We start from the raw sequence: 17,441 nt of genomic DNA on the forward strand, positions 1-17,441 counted from the left end.
ACCAATAATCCTGCCGACAATGCCAAATGTGGACCATGGGGGTCGCTAGTGTTCCAACCACTAATATAGTGACAACACCACTCCCAATTACAGGGTGGGAGACCCGGAGAAAGTGTACAGGTGTGTGTTCAGTTTGAATGAACAGACCAAAGGTTTCAAAATACACACAAAAGTATTTATTCAGTTGGTTGGGAGAACAGATTGAAAAACCTTTACTGCTGTATCAATACGTCAATGAAAACAACTGTACCAAAATGAACAAAGAGATGGCATAGGTCATCCAACCTCAAACAAACTGGGCCACTGTTAGGGACATGGGAACACTCCGAATCTATAGTAGGTTAGCATGCAAATAAAAAAGCAAAAAGTCTCACACAGCAATTACTCTATCCACATATGATAATAAATGAGCCAACTCAAGGCTTAAGTGCCAATAGGCATAAAAATCACACCAAGAAGCCAACTCAGGGCTAGGAAACTACAAACATGCACACAGAGCACAAACGGTGAGCGCTTCAAACTAACGTCCCAATCAGTGGGCCCAGGTACGGTTGACTATGAATGGCCTGATATAAAATACATTCAGACTATGAGAAATAAAAACAGTTATGGCTAACCAACTGCACTGAGAGGGCTTAACCCTAGTTGTTAATGTAACTGGTTGGCCAAAAATAAAATGACTGGAGTAGGGATATCAAACAAAACCACCACTAGCAGCAATAACAAGGCAGGTAAAAATGATAAAAGTAAAAAACAATAGAAGAACAGCGGCTCACAGCAATATGCAAAAGCTGTAAAACAAAAGCATACATCTAGTCCACTCATTAACCACATGACCCTTAATGAAATGTTTGGTTATGGTTGAATCACCTACCCTGTTGTTAGGCAGAAGTCACTGGGTAGGCTAACAATTCAAACGCTGTAGCCTCCTATTGCCTAAATGGTAAACACAGTGACATAGTTCTCTTAGCATTTAGCAAGGCAGAAGTCACTGGGTAGGCTGACAATTCAAACGCTGTAGCCTCCTATTGCCTAAATGGTAAACACAGTGACATAGTTCTCTTAGCATTTAGCAAGGCAGAAGTCACTGGGTAGGCTAACAATTCAAACGCTGTAGCCTCCTGTTGCCTAAATGGTAAACACAGTGACATATGTAGTTCTCTTAGCATTTAGCAAGGAATACTGCGACATTCTATTTCCATGTACAGCAATCATTAGAGGTATGCCCACCTGTATTTGTCACACTTCCTTGTATACCGTACACTGGCCGTTTGGAATCAACTTGCACTTTCTGCTTCTAGTCTAGCAGGAGGGGCCCTCAGATTTTGAGGTACCCCTACCCGAGTTAGAACAAAACACAACCATGTTTTTTTCATATCCCATATGTGTCCCATTAATGAAATGGATGGTTGTGGAACTTTATGTTTGTGGGAAATAAGTGTTTTGGGCCATTCTTTAGACCTACCCTAATATCTGAAAAAGAGCCAAATTAGGCCAGTCCGGGTAGGGGTGAGGTGACAAAAAAGCCCATAGTTTCATAATGCTTACTCAAATTTGCATCAAATTTGCTGTGGTTTGACCCAAGTAACTGTCCAACAACACCAAAGAGTTCAAATGTAATTTTCCCAAAGAAATACTAGAATATTGTCCTGCAAACATGACTTTAGTGTAGGCGGGAAATTGTTAGTCTAGCAGGAGGCGCCCTCAGACTTTGATGTACTGTACCCCTACCCAAGTTAGGACAAAACACAACAATGTTTTCTTTTTATCTTCAGGGTCTCCCATTCAAGAAATGCACTGTTGTGGGACTTAATTTTGTGGGAAATTAGTGAAATCAACTGAAGAAGTGATGCACCCCATAGAGCCAATAAAGATCTTTCTGGGGGTGCAAGGGTTACAATGCGCAGTCTAGTTTTCCAGAGGAAGCTCTGATCCCACTATAGTTTTGTGTGAGAGTAGTCAGGTATCTTGTGCACATGGATTACCTGAATGTATGTTGATAATTTGTTTTAATTATGTACTGTTGACCTCTAAACACAGTGATGAATAGGCGGAAAGCACAAGTAAATTATTTTTCATGGGGAATAACACAAAACCTTTTAATTTGAACAAAATCAAAAGGATTTGGAAGTCAATATCCTTTTCATTTACCATAAGCTATCCCTTCCTGAGAGATATATATTCATTGTTTAGTGTTAATTTGGGATATGCAATCCATATCACCCTCTAAAGTCAATAGGGTAATGAACAAAATCCAGCACCACAGTCCATTCACACTCTCAAACATGGATTGATTGCTCTTTGGTGTGCCTCCTTGTTTTTTCCCTTGTTTGTTAAATTCCAACTGCCAGTTTTAAACTGCCTCATCCAGAGGATTGTCAATGTTATGTGGCAGAAATAAAAAAAAGAAAGAAGAAACCATCACCACCAGTCTAATGACAGATCAGGTAACACAAATGTCTAATTCACTTTTATATTCTTAAATTGAGTATAGCATGTTTTGTGTTGAAAGAATTATTATTATTTTAGCTAGCTTAGCCAGCTTACTATTCCTTTAGCTAGCTAGCATACCACTGCACAGTGCTAATGGCAGTTATGCACAAAGCTAACTCTTGACAGTGTGTGTGTACGTGTGTGTGTGTGTGTGTGTGTGTGTGTGTGTACGTGTCTGTGTGGCAAATATGTTAACTGTGTTTTCCGTATTCACCAGCTGTGTCTGAGTCCAGCTGTGCACTTATGGAACCAACAGAGCCAGCACAGTCAACAAGCCAAACACTGGCACTAAATGAAAAGCTATGCCTGATATGTGGAGAAGCTCTGCGAGATGATAAAAAAATCCATATATTAAGAACCCCAAATTGGAAGGACTAAAAACAATATTGAAAATTGCCCAGGAATGAAATGACGAGGTTCACAAGAGACTCTCTCTCCACTCAAATGACCTACTCTCCTTCAAAGTGAAAGTGTCATACCACAAGTCATGCAGAGCAAATTACTCCAGCACAACCAACCTGGCCTATTGCACTACTTCCACCGTGACTGTGCAAGACCCAGACAAGGATCAGTCCCTATTCAAAAAACCAAGACTGAGCAGACACCAAATTTGACATCCGCAATCAGTGTTTCATTTGTGAAAAGAAAGTGTTACGGCTCGCCCACCCCGTGCCGGCAGCCAATCAGCTCGTCAGGGCCGGGCTTAAGTTTGGTGGTCTCCCAGCGCCCGTTGTCAGTTTGTGCCGTAACCTCCTGGCAGTAGTGGCTACTCTTCCCTCCCGGTGCTCTTCTCTCCGAGCTCACCCCAGCCCTTGGTTTATGTTTTCCCTTGCAAAGTTTCCCTGAGGAAGTATCCTGCCATGTTCTCAGTTTAGATTACCCGCGAGTTTTTTTCCTTGGACTTCCCGTTTTCTCATCGCTCATTGCCTTCCTGTGTTTGACCGTTGTACGAGCAAATAATAAAGTATGCCAGTTTCAGCTAACCCCATCTCTGTCTGGTGTTGTGTGCTTGGGGTCTTCCACAAACCCTAACAGAAAGCCCACTATAAAAAAGGGCCATTGACCTCAATAAGTACTGGAACAGGTGAAAGCACAAGGTTAAAGGTCCTTAGCGCAGCATCAGAGAGGCTTGATGAAAAAATACGTCTTCGCATGCTGACACATCAAGATCTATTTGCTTATGATGCCAAGTACCACAGAAGCTGCCTCGGACACTACATTTCAGCAGCCAGAAACAAGCATATGTCAGAAAAGAAGTTCACCGAACATCAAAGAGCTTTCATTGAGCTAACTGAAGAGTTAGATGAGACAGTCTTTTCAGATAATATGACTGTCACAACACAGTGCTGTAACTGAGAGCTATGGGAGAAAACTCAGTAAAGTCATGGAAACTAAAAGAAAAGTTGGTCCAAAATTATGGAGACAGGCTAATTTTCATTGAATGTCCTTGAAAGTCAGATCTCCTTTGTTCCAGCGGCATTACTGTTGGTCATGCTATGAAAGAAGAATCACTCCTCAAAGAAAAACTAGTGGAAGGCAGGGAAACAATGCCTCGTCAGAGAACAGAGGCACTAACTGATACTCAAATCCTACAGCAAGCTGCAGGTATGCTAAGGAAAACCATGGAAGAAGTTGAGCATGAGCCTCAATTCTACATAAGCAGTGATCAGCTTTCCCTTCCCCAGTGCAGTAAATATGTTCCAAGCATTCTATATGATTTTGTGAATTGCTGTGTTAACTCTAGGGCATTTAGAAAAGTGCAGACCTGTAATGAGGACCCATCTCTGAAGAATAATCTAAGTGTTCTAACCTTTTGCCATGACCTGATTGGACAGTGCTGCAGCAGCCGTACACCTATCACACTGGGACTTGGCATAATGATCCATCATGAGTTTGGCAGCAGGGCCCTTATCGACAAGCTTCACGCAATGGGTCACTGTGTGTCTTATGATGAAGTGCGTCAATTCCTCACATCTGTAGCAGCAGATCAGTTACAACGAAGCAAAGGTATTCACATACCTAATGGACTGACAAGGTCATCGGAACATGGGATAATTGATGCAGCCATTGACAACTTCTACCAGAATGAAGACACGCTGATGGCAAGAATACAACACATGCTATGGCAATTGTTGTATACAGGAGAGGCAATGTTACTGCAGTACATAACCCCATCCAGAGAGTTCCCAAGAGAGCTCTCACAGCTCTGAACAGCTTTGATTTGGATGATGAAGTTCAGAGGTAAATATTGTAATCGTGATTTCTGTTATGATGAAATATATTCATATACAATACTTGTTACATTTTCTGTTTACTGAGACATGATTTAATATGACTTAATATGCTTATGTCTTCCTTCTCCTCTAATTTCAGGTATGTCAAGCCACCTAGGCGATCTGAACCACCAGCAGTTCTACCGCAAGTCCTCAAACCAGACAAGACAAAAGCTGAAGCAGCAGAAAACAAAGACTTTCTTTGGAAGGTGAGCCGTATCATGAAAGAAAAAGAACCAAGAATCCCAGGATGGTCTGCATTCAATGCATACGTATACACGTCAGACATCCCAGTAGCCACAGTGCAATATATGCCCTTCATAAGAGCTTCACCATCAGACCCCTCCACCATCTACACATCCCTTTTGCAGCTCACACAGCTTGCTGAGGAACTAGGACAGAGGCATATTTTCATAACTGATGATCTTGCAATCTATAGCAAAGCACAACAGATTCTATGGAATAAACCCGGGGCATTGGATGGGAAGGTTACAATGAGAATGGGAGGCATGCACATCACCATGGCCTTTGTGGCAAGCATAGGAAAGCTGTACGCTGACGGGGGCCTCTTCGACACTATAACTTAGTCTGGTCTGTATGCTGAGGCAACAGTTCGACAGATGCTTCAGGGAAAACAACTTGCAAGAGGTATCAGGAGCATTAAGCTTGTATCTGAGGCTCTCTTCAGGCTCCTCTGGATAGCAATGGTATCCTGGCTTGACAAACAAGATGAAACTCCACTGGCTGATGCACAAGAGGACCTCTTGCAAAATGTACAGCATGCCTTTCATGGCAATGACCAGGGTTCTGCCAGACAGTCCTTAAAGGAAATGGAAAAAGACTTTCCCGAGCTGAGGAGAAAAATAAAGCAGTTTTCAGAGAGTGGAGTTCAACAGTCAGCAACCTTTAAGGACTGGCTACATTTTATCGACGGGGCTGATCTCTTACTTAGAATGCTGCGTTCAGAGCGTGAGGCTAACTTTGAACTTCATCTCAACTGCATGTCTGAAGCAATACCATGGTTCCGGGATGCTGGCAGGATGAACTATGCAAAGTACATGCCAGTGTACATAGCTGAGATGAAAGCTCTCGAAAAAAGCCAACCAGAATCCTACAGATTCCTGAGAGAGGGAGGGTTTGTTGTGCGGCACTCAGACAACAGAATCTTCAACTGTGTGGCCACTGATCAAGCACTTCAACAAACTATCAACAGAGAAGGAAAGAGTCAAGGAGGCATTGTCGGCTTCACCCTACGAAAAGGAGCTCTGAAAAGATGGCTCATCACAAGACATGTCACCAGTGAGTACCGTAATGCAATGATAGAGCTTTATGATGGAGACACACATACAGGTACACCAAAATCCCACAAAGAGCATGGAGCGGCCCGCATGGACAGGGATAAGAGGGAAATAGCACAGATAATGGAGTTTGTACAAGACAGGCAGAACCCTTTTGATTTGGAGAAAATTCCCGATGAGCTAATCAACATTGCAAGTGGACAAGTAGCATCACAAAAAGTGACAAAAGATCTCTCAAGCTTTCTGGAATATGGAGAAAAGGTAAATACAGCCTTCATAGAGGAACGACTAAAGAGTGAAAAACCAACAAGTTTCTGGAACCCAGAAAAAAGACAAAAATTGGCAACATCCACTGATATGAAAACATGCCCCAAAACAATACCCCAAAAGGCCAAGGGTATTGTGTTCGCGTATAGTATCTGTGTGGGGTACTTGGGATTTAGTAGCCCCCCATCTATTTTTTATTTTATATACTTACCTTCATTGACCACTCACTACTAGTAAAGAGGGAATTGTCTGCTGTGTTGTTGTGATAGCCGGTTCTCGCCACAGGAGGGCACTGCAGGTTAATTGCTTCTAGCCTGTGTGACGTAGTGCTGGCTCTCGCGGTGCACTCTGGGGCATTCGGGTAGAGTCGTCAGATGAGTGTTGCCGTTCGTATAGTGAGCCATGCTCTGAAAACGTGTCCTCTGTAATGTCTATTTGACAGATGGAGTAAAACAACAAAAACACCAGCCCTTGTAAGTGTCATTCTTATCAAGTGTGCTACAAATATTGGTGCCGAAACCCGGGATCAGCGCCATTGCCACCATTGTCAGGAGAAGAGGTGGGGAGCGGAGTGAGAACACGTGACCAACAATGGAACTGGAGCTTGAGCAACTGCAAGACAGGCTGAGACCCTCCTGCAGTTAGGGCTGGACCAGTATAAAGAGAGATGTGTGTTATTGCTAAAGTCCCCACTGAAAACCAGACAAAGAGGCTGATCAGACTTATTAGTGAAACTGTGGATGAAGCAATTGAGAAGGAGGATGAAGAGGTAGCACGTCAGTTTCTGTCCAGACTAGTGGACCTCTCTAGTGAAATGAAGCAGAGAGGGGCGGAGTCACATACTGGTGCAGGTGCAGACAGTACTAACAAGGATGCTGCTGAATTGGCAAGCTTACATGAACAATATCAGGCCTTACAGTCCAGCTTTACTGCATCCACAAAAGCGCTTGAGGAAGAGATATCACGCCTCAGTGAGAAACTAAGTCTTAAAGAACCCAGTAGACCTAGTCAACCTTCAAACCCAATCCCGTCAGTAATCCAACCCCCTGAAGTGACCATACGCAGAGACTTTAAGATAAATGGCCAAATAGGAGAACGGGGGCAGATAGACAAGTTGTCTTATACAAATCTTACGCATCAGATTGATATGGGGGTGAGAAAAGGCCACAGCGAGTTGGAGATAATAGAGGCTGTAATCCGAGCCATCAGCCCTGGGCTGACTCTCCGTGACTTGTTAGAGATCAAAACCGAACTCACCCTCCCTCAGCTGAGGACCATTCTGAAAGGCCATTTCAAAGAGGATAGCTCTGTGGACCTATATCACCGACTAATCAACATCACACAGGACAGTCAGGAGTCACCACAGAACTTCCTGTTCCGAGCCATAGCATGTAAAGAGAGACTCTTAGCAGCAGCGAGAGAGCCTGGCTCTGATGAACAATACAGCCCTGAACTGATACAGAAGAAGTTCCTAAGAGCTGTGGGAACTGGGCTAGTGAGTGACCAGGTAAAATATCAGCTCAAGAGCTATCTCGATGATCAAGCAACTACTGATGATGTTCTCATTGTTAAGATGATAGAGGCCGCAAGTTTCGAGTCAGAGAGACAGCGGAAATTCAAGAAGAGCTCCCACAGTAAGGAAACCAGAGTGCGGGAAGTGCGAGCTGAGGCACATCAGTATCTAGGAGCAGAAGCTGCAGTGGTCGGGGGTCAGGAGTCGTCGCCATCAACATCCGCGAGTGTGAAAGCCCTTAAGACACAGGCAGGGAACCAAAAGGAGTCTGCGTTCTACGAGATAATCCAACAGCTGAAAGGAGAAATGGAACATATGAGAAAAGCCATGAACCACTCCTCTGGCCAAAGACCTTCTCGTCAGCAGCAGCCTGTGAGGAAGCGCGGATGCAAAGCCTGTCAAGACAGTGAAAGGGGCGACCAGTGCAACCACTGTTTCAAATGTGGACGGAGTGGCCATCTTTCAAGAGGGTGTAGAGCTCAGAGGCCTGAAAAATCGGAGCAGGTAGACACATCTAGCTGTACTGTCACCAGCAAGCTCATCGACGACAGTATTCAGCTACTAGAAGCCAGAGTGTCTGCCCGACAGCGAGACGAGGCAGGGCGGGAACAGCAAGCACCCACAGTGAGTCATATCTCCTCAAAACGCCAGTCACAGCTGCTGAACCTAATTGGAAAGAAATACATGATAAACTGTTACATTGATGGTGTAGCCACACAGGCATTGTGGGATACCGGGTCGCAGGTCTGCCTAATCAGTGAAGAATGGAGGAGAAAACATCTCCCACACACCAAGGTGAGAAGCACAGAAGAGATCCTTGGCCCTGGCACCCTGACTGGTAAAGCAGCAAACCAGACAACCATTCCTTTCTCTGGATGGGTGGAAGTGACTGTCCAGTTAGCATCGAATAGCACCACTCAGACCCCACCAATGGAACTCACTGTGCCAATACTAGTAACCACACACCAGGGCACCGCAGAAGAACCGATCATCGGTTACAATGTAATTGAACACCTGTTAGAGTCTGGAGCTGGACAGCCATCAAGTGTAATCACAAAGGCACTAAGCATTGCGTTCGCGGTTGACTACAAGAAGGCTGAAGTCCTCGTGAAGCTGATAAAGAGCCGAGATGATATGGAAGGTGAGGGGATGGTTAAAGTGGGCCGAGAAAGCATGACTATTCCGGCGGGCCAGACAAAGACTGTTAAGTGTGGTGTTAGAGCAGGGCCCCTCCAAGCAGACCAGAACGTCCTCTTTGAGCCTAATGTGAACCCAAAGTGGCCAGAGGGCCTGAAGGTGGATGAAAACAATGTATGTTTACAGAAGGGAACCTGGTCACGCATCGCTGTCCCAGTGACTAATGTCACAGCTCATGACATCACACTGCCGCCACGGACTCCCCTGGGGCAGACCCAAAGAACTAGAGCCATCTACCCTGCCGCCGTGAAGCCGTTGGATGTGGATGGGACTAGTACAGTGAACCCAGTCATCCCAGGCACCTCCACAACAAGTACAGAATGAAGACCTGTGATTAGAGACACAACATAGCTGAAAGGGCCAGGTGATGTCAAGACGGAACACCAGGAGGAAGATCTATGGGACCCGCCTGTCCCTCTGAACCACCTGACACCTGAACAACAACTGCAGGTGAGAGAGCTACTGCGGGAGGAGAGTAGTGTGTTCGCACGCGATGACCATGATGTGGGGACTATTCCATCACTCCAGCTCAAGATCTGCCTGAGTGACACCACACCGGTGAAGCGGACATACACATCAGTCCCAAAGTCTCTTCATAAAGAAGTAAAGGAATATCTTGAGGATTTACTGAACAGAGGCTGGATAACTAAGTCAAAATCACCCTACTCAAGCCCAATCGTGTGTGTGCGGAAAAAGGATGGGAGCCTCCGCCTTTGCTGTGACTACCGTGAGTTGAACAAGAGGTCCATCCCAGACCGCCATCCAATACCACGCATCCAGGATATGCTCGACAGCCTGAAGGGGAGTGCCTGGTTTTCTGTCTTGGATCAGGGGAAGGCATATCACCAGGGGTGTCTTGAGGAGTCCAGCCGCCCACTGACTGCATTCATCACCCCGTGGGGATTATATGAATGGGTGAGAATTCCCTTCGGACTGTCCTCAGCACCAGCAGAGTTCCAGAGGTCCATGGAGGAATGTTTGATTGGGCTGAGGGACAACATTTGTCAGCCGTATTTAGATGACAACCTGGTCCACTCAACCACATTCGACGAACACCTCCAGCACCTGAGAAGAGTACTGCACCGCTACAGAAGCCATGGAATCAAGTTGATGGCAAGAAAATGTGAACTCTTCAAAAACCAAGTAAGGTTCCTGGGAAGGCTTGTGACCAAGGATGGATACACAATGGACCCCGCTGATGTGGCCCCGGTCCAGGCACTGAAGGAGAGAGAACCTACGACCATCGGAGAGCTCAGGAAGATGCTGGGATTCATCTCGTATTACCGGCCCTACATACCTAACTTCTCCCGAATCGCAAGGCCTCTCTATGACCTCCTCACCCCAGAGAAGACAGCAGCGGGGAAGCTCAAACAAAAGAGAAAGGACAAGGGGAGGAAGGGCTCCCGAGACCATCTGCCCTCCTCTCACCCAGTTAAGTGGACAGCTGAACACCAACAGGTCCTCTGTCAGTTGATTGAATTCCTCATCCAGCCACCAGTGTTGGGCTACCCAGACTTTGAACAGCCCTTTATCCTTCACTGCGACGCGTCACGAGAGGGCCTCGGGGCAGTATTGTATCAAAGACAGTCACAGGGTGGGCTGGCAGTCATCGCGTACGGGTCTAGGACACTGACAACTCCTGAGAAGAACTACCATCTCCACTCAGGGAAGTTGGAGTTCCTCGCGATGAAATGGGCCATATGTGAGAGATTTAGAGATTACCTCTACCACGCTCCATCATTCACTGTCTACACAGACAATAATCCCCTCACCTATGTGCTCACGACAGCCAAACTGAATGCGACCACCCACAGGTGGGTAGCAGAGTTAGCCGATTTCCAGTTCTCTATCAAGTACCGGCCTGGATGAGCCAATGGGGACGCAGATGGCCTCTCACGCATGCCGATGGAGCAGTACATGCAGACCTGTTCACAAGAAGTACACCCCGAGGTCATGAACAGTGTGACCCAGGCGCTGTCAGTACAGCTGGAGAGAGCTGAGCCTTGGATGTGTCCGGTAACCATAGCCACAGCACTAGCCGAGTTTGAGAAGGAACATACATCACCTGTGGCAGAGATACCCAGTCAGACGGTGAGAGACGCCCAGAGGGAGGATGCTGTCATTGGTGAGGTGCTGAAGTACATAACCTCCAATCAGTGGCCTCGGGGAAAAACATAGTGTGCGAGCAGGGGTGTTGCGACACTCATGAGAGAGAAGCATCGGCTGTGCCTTGATGATGATGGCATCCTGCGCCGGAAAACAGCTACCCGAACTCAGCTAGTCCTGCCGAAAAAGTTCCATGAGCTGGTGTATAAAGAACTGCACAGAGACCTGGGCCATCTAGGCGTGGAGAGGGTGTTGCACCTGTTGAGGGACCGTTTCTATTGGCCTCACGTGCAGAAAGATGTGGAACATTACATCACACAGGTGTGTAGCTGCCTGAAGACCAAGCACCCCAACAAACCAACCAGAGCCCCTCTCACCAACATCGTGACCACACACCCATTTGAGATGGTCTCCATTGACTTCTTACACTTAGAGAAGTGTAAGGGAGGGTACGAGTATATACTGGTGGTTATGGACCACTTTACCCGTTTTGTTCAAGCCTATGCATGCAGAAACAAAGCTGCCAAGACCGCCGCAGAGAAGGTATTCGGGGACTTTGTGCTGAGATTTGGTTTCCCGGCGACGCTGCACCATGACCAAGGGAAGGAGTTTGACAATAAGCTCTTCGCCAAGCTGCAGGAGTACAGTGGAGTCAGGGGTTCTCACACAACACCGTATCACCCGCAAGGAAATGGTCAGGTCGAGCGTTTCAACAGAACGGTTCTGGCGATGCTGAGAAACCTGCCAGCGGTTGCGAAAACGGATTGGAAAGCGTCACTCCCAAAGGTGATACATGCATACAACTGCACCCGAAATGAAGCGACCGGATTTGCACCTTACTATCTGTTGTTCGGCAGAAATCCAAGACTTCCCATTGACCTGATGTTTGGCCTTAGAGCAAAGGACCAGGCACTATCCCATCAAGAATATGCAGAGAAGTGGAAGGCCCGCATGAATGACGCCTATCGCCTAGCATCAGAGACAGCACGGAAGGAGGGGGCCAGAAACAAAACACTATACGACAAAAAGGCCCACGGGACAGAGCTGTATCCCGGATGCAGAGTTCTCATCCGCAACCTGAACGAGAAAGGAGGACCGGGGAAATTAAGACCATTCTGGGAGGACCAGGTGCATGTAGTAACACAGAGGAAGCACGCTGACAGCCCTGTGTATGAGCTGAAGCCGGAGAATGGAAAAGGACGAACCAGAATCATGCATAGGAACCTTCTTTTGCCATGCGACTTCCTGCCGGTGGAACCAAGAGAAGAGGACTTACCTGTGAAACCTAGACGGGAGAGAAAGAAGACAGACAGACAAATGCAGTGGAACCAGGAACAGGACAGTGACTCAGATGATGAGGATAACTGGAGATGCATCGTGGGACGACCAACAGTCAGAGCCAGTGAGCGGATCCAGAGTCAGCTGAGCCCAGATGCCTTGGAGTTCTATCCGGAGGAAAGAGACGGTCAAGATGAAGAGGATTTTGCGGAGCAGCCTGCAACAATAGAGGACAATGGGACAGTGTCAGAGAATGGCGAGACATCTGGAGCTGAAGAAGAGGATGAGCCCGATGACGACAAGAGCCCGGAAGATGCCTTGCAGCCTCCTCCAGGGGAAGCTGTGCAGCCTGCCAGAGAAAAAGCATATCCTTTGAGAAATACACCAGTGTTTACTTATCACAGACTAGGGCAGCCTAGTGTGTCTGGTAGATAAGCAAATCAGACAAGTCAGTATAAATAAATAAATGAAAAAAAAAAAAAACCAAAAAACTTTTGACATGTTACAATTGTTATAGCTATGTGATTTTAGTTGTCCTGTGATCCCCAGACATAGAGTTACTGTAGCATTGGTGTTTTAGAACACACCTGTTACCACCAGGGATATTACTATTACAAAGTTATTTGCTTTTAGTCAGATACTATAGCTCCCCGGCCTCAAGACGGACGAAGCAGTGGATTCAAGTGCACATTATTTACTGCAAACATATACCATTAATAGGAGATGTGTGTTATATGTTATGACTGATTACAGTACAGTATCCAGATTGACTCCTGCTTAGTAATAACCTATCTTTTCAATGAAAAGTTATGCAATGTGGACTGGTAGATTTGTTATGTCGGGACGCCATTATCTTTTTAAGGGGAGAGTGTGGGGTACTTGGGATTTAGTAGCCCCCCATCTATTTTTTATTTTATATACTTACCTTCATTGACCACTCACTACTAGTAAAGAGGGAATTGTCTGCTGTGTTGTTGTGATAGCCGGTTCTCGCCACAGGAGGGCACTGCAGGTTAATTGCTTCTAGCCTGTGTGACGTAGTGCTGGCTCTCGCGGTGCACTCTGGGACATTCGGGTAGAGTCGTCAGATGAGTGTTGCCGTTCGTATAGTGAGCCATGCTCTGAAAACGTGTCCTCTGTAATGTCTATTTGACAGATGGAGTAAAACAACAAAAACACCAGCCCTTGTAAGTGTCATTCTTATCAAGTGTGCTACATCTGTGAATGTTCTCATTCATCCAGGTCATGGTTATCCAAAGGAGTTGAATCAAGTGCAACTGGACTTGGTATATATCCGTGAAGACGTTTCACCTCTCATCAAGAGGCTTCCTCAGTTCGTGCCTTTCTGACTAGACCAAGCTAGTCTGACTGGCTGGTGATGAGACTCAGAATTTATCCTCTTTGGAGTCGTTATCAGAGCTATTGATATGCGTGGCTCTCCTGTGCTCTGATGTCCAGCCGCGCCCGTCGCCGTCGGAGCTATTGATTTGCATTTGTTTAGTAGCGACGGTCGTCACCTATCTCCCACTTACAATGCCATCCTTTCATCTCTACCCAGGAGACTCAAGAAGCCTAGCCTCCAAGAACAACAGTCAGTCACTAACGGCTCCAACGACTCTCATGACCACTGAATAATGAACTTGAAACTAACACCCCCAACGACCGTCGTTGCTAAACAAATGCAAATCAATAGCTCCGATGGCGACGGGCGCGGCTGGACATCGGAGCACAGGGGAGCCACGCATATCAATAGCTCTGATAACGACGGGCGCGGCCAAACATCGGTACACAAAAGAGCCACTCGTATCTATGGCTCTGTTAGCGACGGTCGTTGGTAAACATCGGGACACAAAGAGCCATGGACATCTATAGCTCTGACAATGACTCAAGAGGATAAATTCTGAGTCTCATCACCAGCCAGTCAGACTAGCTTGGTCTAGTCAGAAAGGCAGGAACTGAGGAAGCCTCTTGGATGAGAGGCGAAACGTCTTCACGGATATATACCAAGTCCAGTTGCACTTGATTCAACTCCTTTGGATTCGCGTATAGTAGGGATCCTCAATCATATCCTACAAGGGACGTTTGTTCCAACGCCCAAGCTAGTCTCCATTGATGCAGGGCCCCAAGCTACAGTCTCTGCTGATGCAGGGCCCCAAGCTACAAATCCTCTATTGATGCGGGGCCCCTACAGTCTCTACCGATGCAGGGCCCCAAGCTACAAAGTCGCTATTGATGCGGGGACCCCTACAGTCTCTACTGATGCCAGGCTCCAAGCTACAAAGTCTTTATTGATGCAGGGGCCTCAAGCTACAGCTTCTATTGACGCAGGGTCCAAGCAACAAAGTCTCTATTGATGCGGGGCCCCAAGCTACAGTCTCTACTGATGAAGGGCCCCAAGCAACAAAGTCTCTATTGATGCGGGGCCCCAAGCTACAGTCTCTACTGATGCAGGGGCCCCAAGCTACAGTCTCTACTGATGAAGGGCCCCAAGCTACAAAGTCTCTATTGATGCGGGGGCCCCAAGCTACAGTCTCTACTGATGTGGGGTTTAAAGTCTTTGCTGTGAAACAAACATTTATTTCCTGTTATTAAGCCGTTGTAAGTTGGACGAAGGCTTCGCAATATGTTTGCGATGCTGTGAGCTGCGATTCTCATCGGTTTTTGTTATTCAAAATTGTGTTGTATTTTGTAGTCGCCATCCGAATCCCATGCAGATTGGCATAGCATCAACTACCATGTTGGCTATTTGCATTAGTTTTACATTTAAAGAGAGACTGACATGCTCTTTCTGAACACATTTTTTAACATTGGGAGTTTGAACCATAACCGAAAATAGGTGTGATTTTATGAATTCAAAGCTATTGGCTACTGTCTTCCTGGGTGGAACGGCAGTGCAATACAACTTGGCGAATAATATGTTCGATGATACAAATAACTGTTAGATCGATCATAGATATTTAGATAGACAGACCAATAGATAGATAGATAGATAAAAAGAGTAATAGAAGCTAGGTTAAGAGGAGAGGTGACGATTAGTAAGCAGCAGTATGGTTTCATGCCATGAAAGAGCACCACAGATCTGATGTTTGCTTTTAGAATGTTGATGGAGAAGTATAGAGAAGGTCAGAAGGAGTTGCATTGTGTCTTTGTAGATTTAGAGTGTCTCGTGGTTTGCGTGTATAACTATGTGTGAGTGTTTTTAGCCTATGTCTGGTGCGGTATGTAAATGACCAGGAGGTGTTGAAATAATGTGTGTGCACCTGGCAAGAAAGTCCAGTCCATGATCCAAGAGGGGTTGTCCGAGGAAGTCCGGGTCCGAGATCCAGGAAGTCGAGTCCGAAAGGAGGGATCCAGGTAGAGATCGCTGGAGAGGTCCGGGGAAAAACGTGAAGGTCGCTGAGGACGAGGGAGACGCGGGGAGCCGTGGAAGTCGCAGAGGGAGAGTCTTGGGAGGAAACAGAGACACGAAGATAAGACACTGGGGAATAAACAGAATTGCAAGGAACGCTGGAGGGCTTTTCAGAGCTTTACCGCAGGGTTCAGTACGTCGAAGCCCGGAGTGGTGTTCTGGGAGACTTCTTGTAGAGGGCTGCCTGATTGCCGCAGGTCTGCCTGATGGATGATGGCAAACACCTGGTGCAGTGCAGCGCTCGGATGCTTCCGGCACGTCCGAGCTGGGGGAGTGGCTTGAACGTGCCGGGGAGGCAGCTCAGGGCGATGTAACCACAACAGGACCCCCCCTCCTACGGGAGACACCGGGCGACCGTCCGATGGCGTTGGGGTGGGCCCGATAGAACTCCTCTAGGAGTGCGGTGTCAGCCAGGTAGGACCGGGGAACCCGGCTGCGGTCCTCGGGCCCATAGCCAACCCAGTCCACCAGGTATTGGTACCCACGCCCCCGGCGGCGTACGGCGAGCAGCCGGTCGACATCCCAGACCATGTCACCACCGTCGAGGACCCTGGGGGTGGAGGAGCTTAGACAGGGGGAGACAGGGGGCTGGAGGCTACCAGTTTGAGGCGCGAGACATGGAAGACGGGATGGATATTGAGTGAGGTAGGGAGATGGAGACGCACCGCCGAAGGGTTGACGATGCGGTCGATGGTGTAGGGACCAACGTAGCGGGGAGCCAGCTTCCGGTTGAGGGTAGGGAGGGGCAGGTCCCGGGCCAGGAGCCATACCCCCTGGCGAGGTCGATAGGCTGGGGCCTGCCCTCTCCGCCCGTTGGAGCCGCGCCGGGCCCGCTCTGTAGCTCGCAACATAGCGGCCCGGGCGGTCTTCCAAACGCGCCGACATCGGCGGAGATGGGCCCTCGTGGACGGGACCGCCACCTCCAACTCCTGATGGGGGAACAGGGGGTTGATAGCCAAGGGAACACTCGAAGGGGGACAAACCGGTATAGCCTAACTCTCCATGGAGTTGAGAGAGTACTCCACCGAGGGCAGGTACTTGCTCCAGGAGGCGGGGTTGCTGGTGGCAACGCAACGCAAAGCCGCCTCCTGGCTTGATTGGCCCGCTCTGTCTGCCCATTGATCTGGGGGTGATACCTGGAGGAGAGGCTGACCGTGGCCCCAATCCCCTTACAGAAGGCCTGCCACACCTTAGAAGTGAACTGGGGACCACGGTCAGAGACAATGTCCAGGGGAATCCCATGGGGTCAGACGACGTGGGAGACGAGAAGGTCCGCCGTCTCGGCTGCAGAGGGGAGTTTGGTGAGGGCAACAAAGTGGACGGCCTTGGAAAACCGGTCGACAATGGTGTCATTGCCTTGGGACATGGGGAGGCCAGTTACAAAGTCCAAGGCAATGTGGGACCAAGGTCGGCCGGGGGCAGGAGGCCTGCTGGAGGGCGATGGAGAGCCTTGCTGCGGGCGCAGGCAGCCACGAACTCCCTGGTGTCTGCCTCTATGGTGGGCCACCAGAAACCCCTGCGATGAAGGCCGCCGTTCGGTGGACACCGAGGTGGCAGGCAAAACGGCTGGAGTGGCCCCACTCCAGCACCTGTGGCCGGACAGAGGG

The sequence above is a fragment of the Lampris incognitus genome, chromosome 18, assembly GCF_029633865.1.
Source record: "Lampris incognitus isolate fLamInc1 chromosome 18, fLamInc1.hap2, whole genome shotgun sequence".
Taxonomy (NCBI): Eukaryota; Metazoa; Chordata; class Actinopteri; order Lampriformes; family Lampridae; genus Lampris; species Lampris incognitus.